Source organism: Pinus tabuliformis, chromosome 4_2 (assembly GCF_031772625.1).
Source record: "Pinus tabuliformis cultivar Carrire ecotype Pingquan chromosome 4_2, CPIR1, whole genome shotgun sequence".
NCBI lineage: Eukaryota > Viridiplantae > Streptophyta > Pinopsida > Pinales > Pinaceae > Pinus > Pinus tabuliformis.
Window position 1 is genome coordinate 647161380 of NC_142304.1, and position 10903 is coordinate 647172282.

The 10903-nt window shown below is 35.0% G+C and overlaps 1 pseudogene across 1 annotated transcript; it reads left to right on the forward strand.

Moving 5' to 3' along the window:
* Positions 1–8063: 8063 nt before the first annotated feature.
* LOC149171040 (T-complex protein 1 subunit epsilon pseudogene) lies at positions 8064–9179 on the forward strand (annotated as a pseudogene). The gene is made up of 2 exons (XR_016259536.1): positions 8064–8301; positions 8471–9179. The product of XR_016259536.1 is annotated as a T-complex protein 1 subunit epsilon pseudogene (transcript).
* Positions 9180–10903: the final 1724 nt, after the last annotated feature.

Here is a 10903-nt window from a genome sequence, read left to right on the forward strand (position 1 = left end):
CTCCTTACGAGATGATCTAGAATCTGATCTTAAACTTCATTGCTTGTAAAACATCTACAAAAATTTGGCATCAGTCATCATCGATCAATTATATTAGTCCTTACTAGATTCTTTTTCCTATGGGTTCCTTCAAGAAGTTGACAGAATGATACCTTCCACATAGCGGATTGAAAAAGGGAGAAATATGCTTACATTGTTCATTTGATATTGGGTGGAAATGGACTATTGTTAGGATTGCATATCCATACACATATAAAGCAAGTTATTCGAGGATTTTTTCATCTTGTGCTATGAAAAAACATGAAACTTTAAAATGGGACTGTTGTCGCTTCCAGAGACAACCTCATATTGCTTACAAGACGAGTCCCTGGTAACATCTAGATTTTATGTGTCTTATATGATCTTCAAGAAACGAGAGACATCATATACATTTTATACACATATGTAAATACAAATATACAATAAACAACATGGGTTGGTTCCTTCATCCAAGGACATAAGCCATGTATTTTTGGTATCCTTTCACATATACAAGTCACAGGAATATAGGTATAAACTAGTGGAGGCCGAGTAATTCGAGGCCCTACAGTTTAATCAACTTTTCTAGAGTAATGAAAGAAGAGGAGTAGATAGACTAACTCATCATATAGAACTTGAAATATCAAGAATTCTACACTTTTCTGAGTTAAAGATAGACATAATGGATGAAAGAGGATTGGATGTTGTGATTCATGGAGCACACTTTTAAAGATATAATCTCAAAGATACATACAGGCATGTGCATTAACAAATCAATACAAATGAATCTGTAATAACATATGAAATATTTCTGGCAGCTAGAATTACATGAAATCAAAGAGGAAATGTGAACATAATGGAACTTAACAAAGAGGTAACATATTGTAGTACTCGAAGGTTGGAATTGCCACTATTTCATTTATATCTTGAAAGATGCAAATATGGAAGTCATACAGTTTCAAAAATAACATGTAGTTTTCTCTCTAGAATTCAGAACCATTTCTAAGTGTTTCTTCCTCCCTTTTATAAGGAGAGGAAGAACATGAACACTACAAAATATCTCAGGCTAGAGCTTCCAGCGACCTACATGACTAGTTGTCTCAACATGCTGGCTTTGTCACCTCCAATTAATACAACAATAATATACTTTTCCCTAAAATAAAACAGAATAGCAATATCAATCAAAAAACAAAAAACGGAATTGACAAGTGAATTGAAATGATGGTCTTGTAGAAAATATCTCCATGCCACTCTCTTTGCTGGCTTTTGGTCCAACCGATTGCTGATTTGCGATATCGAACCTTCGTTGTCTGCTCTTCTTTCCTTCCCTTCAAAGGAAGCAAACCCATGAACTTCAACAGGCCATATCATTTGATCCCGAAGTCCATTTTGGGACTTCCATATACCATTGGAAAGATTATTCCGAGCACTATTTAATGGAGAGGGATTCATTTGGCTTTGAGAGATTCTGTGGCTTGAAATATGGCTTCAATATTCACTTCTATTCTTCACTTTGAATAATTGAAAATTCATTTTGCAATGAGTGACAACATTGGCTCCACCTGGGGATGGGGCATTGGATTTCAATTTGTCAAGAACCTCCAATCTGTGAACTTCTATTTTTGGGCATGGAGTCTTCTTAAACAAGCGAAAATTCTGTGAAGGTGGAAATTTAAATAGAAAACTAAAAATTTCATATGAAAACTACAGTATGCACACTGGTATTTACAATGAGTACAAGATAGGTACCTTTAATTCTGGAAGTAGAGTTTGAGGATCTGACCATTTACTGGAATCTCCAACGATTCACCTTCCAGATTTTCGAGTAGGTATGTATTATTTATTTTTTCCTCTGAATTTTTTAAAGGGACGAACCAAAGGGAATCAAATCTTTCATGTTTACCTTTTTCTTCCCGTTGGACACCCCATCGGAGAACTAAATCTCCCGGTTGAAGAGGTCAATCCTTGGCCTTTTTTTCAAACAGGGATTTCATCTTTTGTCTTTAATTTGCCAATTTAGCCCCCACATGTTCCCTGTTTTCATGAAGCTCAATCAATTGGTTTATCCTTCGTGTCAAAGCACTTGGCTCCTCCTCACATTTTTGTAGTAACTTCGCCATTGACATTGCTAATTGGATTGGGAAGATTGCAGCCTTACTATACACTAGCACTACAACAAAACCAACGATTAGCGTCCCTTTTTACTTCTTTTTTTGCATCTAGAGCCCATTTTTGGTGCTATTTGCATCCATTTATCAAATATGGTGCAAAACTTGACACAAAATTTGCATCAAGTTTTGCACCAAATCTTACACCAAGATTAGCACCAGGTATTGCAATAGGTTTTGCACCACGTTTTGCACCAAATTTTATGCCAAGTTTTGTGTCATCCTTTACACCAAGTTTTGTTCCAGGTTTTGCATCAAGTTTGGCACCTAATTTTGTTTGACATACTTTTGCATCCTCATTTGCATCCACTTTTTGCACCTACACTTGCATCAACTTTTGCATCGACTTTTGCATCCTTTTTTGCATCCTTCTTTAAATCATTTTTTGCATCGATTTTTTCATCCATTTGTGCATCCCTTTTGCAACAAGTTTTACATCGAGTTTTGTGTCTAGTTTTGCATATAATTTTGCATCTACTTTTGTTGCATCCACTTTTCCATCTTGTTTGGCATCCATATTTACATCCTCTTTTGCATCTATTATTGTACCCACTATTGCATCTAATATTTTTGTGCCACAATTAGCGCCTAGTTTGGCACCTCCTTTTGTACCCACTTTTGATTATAATTTTGCATCCATGTTTGCATCCTCATTTGCGTCTAGGTTTTCATCAACTACTACATCTATTTTTGCATCCCTTTTTGTATCCAATTTTGGACCAGGATTTGCATCGGGTTTTGTGTCTCGTTTTGCATCTACTTTTGCATCGACTTATATTGCATCCACTTTTGCACACAATTTTGCATCCACTGTTGCACCCATTTTAAATTTCACTTTTTGCATCCCTTTTTACATCTTCATTTGCATCATACTTTGATTCTTTTTTTGCATCTATCATTACATCCACTTTTGTTATGCCACAATTTGCACCATGTTTTGCACTCACTGTTGTATCCACGTTTGCTTCCAATTTTGCATCCATGTTCACATCCTCTTTTGCATCAAATATTGCATCTATTTTTGCATCCACTTTTGTGTCAGGTTTATGCATTGGGTTTTGCATCTCGTTTTGTATCTACTTTTGCATCTACGTACATTGTATCCATTTTTTGCATCCAATTTTGTTTTGCGTGTTGCATCAATGTTTGCTTCCACTTTTACATCCATTTTTGCATCTTATTTTGCATATTTTTTGTCTATTGTTACATCCACTTTTGTTGCACCATATCTTGCGCCTACCATTGCAACCACATTTGCTTCCACGTTTGCATCCCCTATTGCATCCACTTTTGTTTCATCCATTTTTGCATCTGCTTTTGTGTCCGTTGTTGCATCCACATTTGTTTCACCACAATTTGTGCCAAGTTTTACACCTACCATTGGACCCATGTTTGCTTCCACTTTTGCCTTCATGTTTGCATCCAAGTTTGCATTGACAACTGCATCTACTTTTGCATCCACTTTTGTGTCAGGTTTTTCATGTTGTTGTGCATCTACTTATGTTGTATCCACTTTTCATCCAATTTTACTTCTATTGTTGCCCCCATTTCTATGTTCGCTTTTACATCCCTTTTCCAACACTCATCATATTTTCTGCATTGATGATATTCCTTATGGCATTGACAATTATGAACAATTGATGACAAAGTCAATAATATTGACAATGATGAAAATGAAGATGATGGCGATGACATGAATTGTGATTATGATGATAAAGACGATAGTGGTTACAATGACAATGATGATGATGGCAATGATTATGATGATGACGATGCTAATGACGTTGGCGAATCCTCTCAATTTTAGATGTTGTCATTGTCATAATCATAAGCATTATCTTTGGTGTCATCATCATCATTTTCATCTAGGTCATCATCAAAAACTATAATGGCATGAATGATGATGATGATTACAACAATGTCGATAGAAATTACATTAATGATGATGATGGGGATGATAAAAATGACAATGATGATGATAATGGTGGTGATGATGATCATCATCGATCATCTCTCAAAAATAGAGTTGTTATTTCTCTTACGTATATCAATGTGTCCTAAACAACCCTTTTCTAGCACTGATCACATTTTTTGGGTTGATGAGATTTCTTACAACATCTACAATTATGAACAATTGCAAACAATGTCCATAATGATGATGATGATGGCATGAATGGTGATTATGATGATAATGTAATGATGGCAATAACAATGACAAGGATTTGATGATGATGACAATGATTATGATAATGAGAATGACCTTACAATCTTATGGATTCGTGAACAATTACTAGTTTCAATACCATCTTCTGGATACGTATTACTATCATACTTTTTAGATTTTCTGTCTCTCTTGAGGTATCTTACTATAATGGTGTTGTCAACACTAGAAAGATATCTTGTTGTAATGGTGGTTCTAATGTTAGCACTAGCAAAGTTTTTGTTAATTTTTGGTTAAAAAAAACCGATTTATGCAATTATTTTGACAATCTATGTAAAAAAGTAAATAACATCCAATTATTTTGACTGTAGTCCCATTGATTATCATGAATTCACCAGTGTGAAGACCATCTTCTACATACATATTGTTATTAAACTTTTTGCATTATATCCCTCTTATATCTTGTTGTAATGGCAGTATTAGCACTAGAAAAATATCTTGTTGTAATGGTGATGTTAGTATTAGCACCAAAAAAATCACTAAATTTTGGTAAAAAAAAGTTTATCATTTATTTATTTTTAATTTGGGAAATTTTTGTTTTTATATTTTTTGTTTTTAATTCTATTTTTATGCAGTAATATTTTTTTTGGTTGAATTTTGGTAGTAACTAGTTTTTGGTCTAATCATATGTATTAACCATGTTCTTTATGCTACAAGTCTAATTGTTGGGACAAAATTGCTCTTTCAAATAAGTTGCAAAAAGCATATAAATGGAATAATAGCGATGACAACTATTTTCATTGTCCAACTGTTCAGTATATCATGTATGAAAGTATTCAACATTTTTATAAACAATGGATTAGAGGTGAGTCTGTAATTGTACATAATGTTTGGATGATACATAAAAACAAAGTTTGTTTCATTGATGTGGTTAGGATCTACTTTGGATACGAAACCCTAGGTTTGGAAGTATGCAAATAATGAATTTGGTTTACCTTTGATAACAAATGAAATTTTATTTCTTTTTCCTCGTAAAACCAAGGAAGATATGGCAATAATTCTCATTAGAAAACTACTTCTTGTTGAAGGTTTATAATTGGTTGCAAAAGTTCAACAACTGGGTATAGAAGTTTTTAGTTGCTATTAGGGAAACAATGTGATTATAGGTTTTAGAAGACATAGATCATTCTTGGTATTTGATTCACTTTGAGAATATAAGTACACCAAAGTGGATTAGGTTATGAGTGGATTGGCAAAGCAACCCTTATTTGTTCCTTTTAGTTTTTGAGATATCTCAAGTTCAACTAGTGCTAGTAAATGGTTTCAAAGATGTTTGCTAGGGTTTTTCAACAAGGTCACTAGGTCCCAATGTAACATAGATACTTCATATTTGTTGAAAAGTAAAACCCCCACATAGCACTGAATAGATCATTAATGACTACCTAGAGAACTTAGACTAAATTAATCGTGGAAGTAAAAATTACAACCAAATTAATCATGAAAGTAAGAACTACAATTGAAAAAAACACACTTGGTAATATACTAGAATTCATCCTCGCCAAATCCAAAGTTGATGAATAATATGTTAAATCTTTAATGAAACTCATGAAAAATAATAAGCATGTTATCGATATAAGAGTGCATGAACTTGCTTAATGCATATTTGTTAATTGGAGATGATGAATATCTAAATAAAGTTGATGAATAATATGTTAAATATTTGATGAAACTCATGAAATATAATAAGCATGTTTATCCATATAGGAGTGCACAAACGTTCTTAATGTGTAGTTTACGAGAAATTTTTCCAGCGTAAATCACAAGATATATCATTTGTTTAGGCGTTTCGAACCAACCAGTGTGGTTCATCGTCAGGACAAGTTGAAGAATCAGATCCAACTTTGCATGTTAAACAGTTTGAGCAGAGGGGATATTTGCACCTTAGCCTTAACAACCCTTTCCCAAGATGAATCTATTTAATGGACTAGCTTGGATATGTTGGGTCTTGGATTTCCAGAGTACCCAATCAATGCTTAACTCCCTAGTCCTAGCCAAAATTCACTCCTATTGAAGAGACAACTTGAACAATCTTGCTAATAAGATTAACAAGTTCGTTCCTTTTGATTGATTTACAACAAACCTTAATGCCTCTCTTTTCTTATCCTCCTCTTCCATTCTCCAACAAAAACTTATTAATCTTATATCATAAACAATTTATATAGGTAAGCATTGTAATCATTTTCCTCAACTCACACGGTACCTTTACACCTCAACCCATATAAGTGGACCTAAGTCCATGGCACAACCCATCACACTCTAAGATGGTTCTAATTGTCTCCTCAAAACTAGGACATAACACACCTTAAATGCCAAATGGTTAAGTCATCCCAAATTTGTGGGATTTTTTCCTTCATGGAACACATTCTAGCTAGTGTTTATCAAACACAATGCACTAACACCACTAACACACACTAAAAGTCCTAGATACCCTTACGCTGTGGCACACACCCAAGCACTTCGACTGCACCTCCATAAAATGCACCTTCAACTTTGGATGTCCCAAAATAGTAATATCCTAACCCAATATGGCCTACTTGTTAGATTTGTGTAGTTCCCTCCTTATCAGATCCTTGCACCTCCTTGCACTCCATGGTAAATCTACTCTAATGGTCACCTTCCAAGTTCCAACACTTCCTTTCACATCATGACATAACCACCGATATACATTACAACAACCTTCAACTTCTTTAGTGGGTTGCACATCTATTTCACATTTCTTCTCCATCTTACAAAGTGGTAGTGCCAAGGAGAGAGTATCAAGTTGAATCAAGGATTGCTCACTTAGTACCACTACTAAGTTGCCTTCGTGCAACTTGTCAAATCCCTTAATTTTGTTTCACAACTTCTCATAGGGCTTAACTTTCTTGTATACACTTCTAAGTGAGACTACAATCCCCTAACCTCTCCTCTACAACCCTTGTTAGAGTCTTCTTAGACGTGCAATCATGCCTCAAGCTGAATATAACACTAGCATCCCAAATGTGCATGCTCATTCCATCTTTTAATGCTTCGCTGAAACCACATTATGACACTGATTAAAATGAAATGTTTACATCTTAAGACAATGTACCTACTTTGCTTATGACAATCTAAACTATGCAAGTGGCTAAGACAGGACTATATTTTCCCAGGATGAAAATATAGGGTCTTACAACCCCATTCACACAATAATTTTAATATATTTCACCCGAAAAAAGATACATACCCTACTCCTTTCAAATTTATCATATAATTTTAAGAAATTAACACTTGTTATTAACTATTAAATAGACTTACTATATATTCTCCTTTGTTTGCACCCACCTTATATGTAAAAACATATAAATATTTTCAATACAACCAAATTAAAATCATATTTTTCCATTTAAAAATTATTAAATTGAAATTAAAAAAAATTACACCTAATAAACTTAAACAACAACCATAAAATTATATTATTATTATTATAAATATTTTCTAACGTAACCAATAACCAAAAACATTATATAGTTACTTCTTTAGTGATGTGAAAATAAAAAAAATGTATTTATTGTTTTAATAACACCTAATAAACTTAAACAACAACCATAAAATTATATTATTATAAATATTTTCCAACCTAACCAAGAACCAAAAACATTATATAGCTACTTAACTAGTGATGTGAAAATAAAAAAATGTATTTACTGTTTTTCACTATGAAATTAGCATTTTTGAAAAAAGGTAAAGCTTTACTTTTCTTTACAAAACCCCTCCCAACCCAAACTTCGTTTACGTTCTAGAACAAGGAGGATCTGTTCGCTTTTCGCAGGGTGGGAGCGAAAACGAGATTGCAGAGATTTGCGAATTAGGGTTTCACCAGTAGCAGACACTCGAACACCACGATCGGTTCTTCAGTCCATTGACGGCGCCAAGGTATGTTCCATTTTTAACTTCAATGGATTTCCAGCCGCACATTCAGTCTTCCACACAGAGAGGAGTACACGCATTTCAGGTTTCTGGTTCAAAATCCAGTGTGTTTTTAGTAGCCACTCTTGTATGTTTAGGTTTTAATCTCTGTGCTGCAATCTGTTACTGTTTGCAGGGATGGCGCTGGCATTTGATGAGTACGGGAGGCCATTTATCATAATAAAGGAGCAAGAGCAGAAGACCCGAATTAGAGGCTTAGATGCTCAGAAGGCCAACATTGCGGCCGCCAGGTCCGTTGCGAGAATCCTCCGCACCTCACTTGGCCCCAAGGGAATGGACAAGATGCTCCAGAGCCCCGACGGCGATGTCACCATCAGTAAGCTTCTCTTCCATTTATTGAATCTCTATTTCTGGGTCGGTAAAACCCCTTAAAAATCTAAAAATTTGAAACTAAGTAGAATTTATTTTAAAAAACTTATGATTCGTAAGTAGCAGTTACTTTAAAAAATTTATAGGTTTTCCGAAAGGAGTGAAATAAGCAAATACTTTGCGATCTGCTTACTCTTCCTCACAAACTGTGAGGCCCGCTGAGCTAGATGCTCTACATACGACGCTGACTGCCTACGAAAGCTCCCGAATGGGTGAATGCGTTGAGATGTCACTAACATTGAGAGATAGACACTTTCCAGGGATCTACTTGGCGTAGAGGTACTTTTGGCGGGCTTTTCACTAACCAAGAAACTTCGTTTACAAATTATTTTGCTCAAAATAACACCAATTGCTCGACAGCAGAAGGTTCATAAAGAAATGGAAATAATAATTTTAAGAAGAATTTCGGAATAAAGAAATAAATTATATAAATGTCCACAAATGATGAAAGGACATTAGGTTAATGGGACTAAAACTATATTGATGCTGGAGTGCTTAAAGGTATTCGCTGAAAAGGAGAGACTACAAATAAGATTTCAGATTTAACAAAATGACGAATGATAAAATAACAAAGGGGTGATTATCTCAATTGTTTGTAGCCAATGTTGTTGAGCATCTGGCTGGTTCTGGTTACGTGTTAGTAGGTAACCAGTTTAAATCCCCCAGATTTAGGTGCACTAGTCTATGTCAACAGTTTTACGAAGAATGCCATTCACAAATATGGAGAAGACCCTCTTGGATTTCCTTATCAGATTTTCAAGGGTTATAATAACAGATAAACCTGATACAATGAAGACGAGCATCTGGCTGGTTCTGGTTACTTGTTAATAGGTAACCAGTTTAAATCCCCCAGATTTAGGTGCACTAGTCTATGTCAACAGTTTTACGAAGAATTCCATTCACAAATATGGAGAAGCATCTCTTAGATTTCCTTATCAGATTTTCAAGGGTTATAATAACAGATAAACCTGATACAATGAAGACGAGCATCTGGCTGGTTCTGGTTACGTGTTAGTAGGTAACCAGTTTAAATCCCCCAGATTTAGGTGCACTAGTCTATGTCAACAGTTTTACGAAGAATGCCATTCACAAATATGGAGAAGCATCTCTTGGATTTCCTTATCAGATTTTCAAGGGTTATAATAACAGATAAACCTGATACAATGAAGACAAGACTAATAGCAGAAGCCTAGAAAATAAATAAGTCCTAATTTATCTAAGCGTCAAAGGAGAGGTATGCAGGGCCATAAACCAGGCTGGATTCTATCCTGGCAAACTTTATTGAAGCTCATCGGACTGCAAAGTTTGATGGGTTACGTGTGGAAGGGAGAACCCTGGTGATGGGTGTCTGTCTAGTGTCTACAAGATATAAGCTGAGAATTATAGCTTTTGTAAGATAGCATACCTAGATGGCCTTGTGGATTATCTGGATGATCTCAACTGTGCTTGGTAAGGGTGCTTCTGAATCACTGATCGTCTGTTATTTTTTCTCATGACTGGTGCATCTACCGGGTCATCGATGCTTCATCCAGCTGAAAAAATGATGCAATCAATCTAGTGGATCTGGGTCTGGAGGACTCATGCATGTCCTGCTCTTAGAGTATTTGGTTCGCTTTACTTTGTTCTTGAATAATGAACTCTGCTTTCACTGTTGTGGGGAGATTCCGGTCTTAATGGATTTTTTGTTGTCATTTCAAAATTTGTAGTGGAGATAGTGGATAAAAGCCATGCACTGCAACAATGCTCCCAGCCAGATAATTTCATTAAATTTTGGAATCTAATAAGAAAAATCGAAATCGAGTAATAGTTTGTGTGGGAAGCAAAGAAAGTGAGAAAAAAAATCTCTTAGCTTTGAGCTTCATTTATGTGTACTTTGTATAACGGCTACTTGGTTAACTTAGTAGGTCAATCTTTATTATCTAAAATATGCATATTGAAGATTGGATATCACGGCAGTTTCTCCCTCTCATCGCCATTGTCAACATGGTCGTCAGTGAGCATCTCTACATGAAAAGAGGATCTATTTGTCATTTTAATGTTAACAAATTTATAGTTAATTATATAATAAATATTTTGATGTACATGTACATGAGGACTGATTGGCCCCGTGAGCAAATCCAGGCAAGGGTAGGGGGTTCAAGAATTTTAAGGAAGGTTGCCTCTTGTTCATAATTGTTGT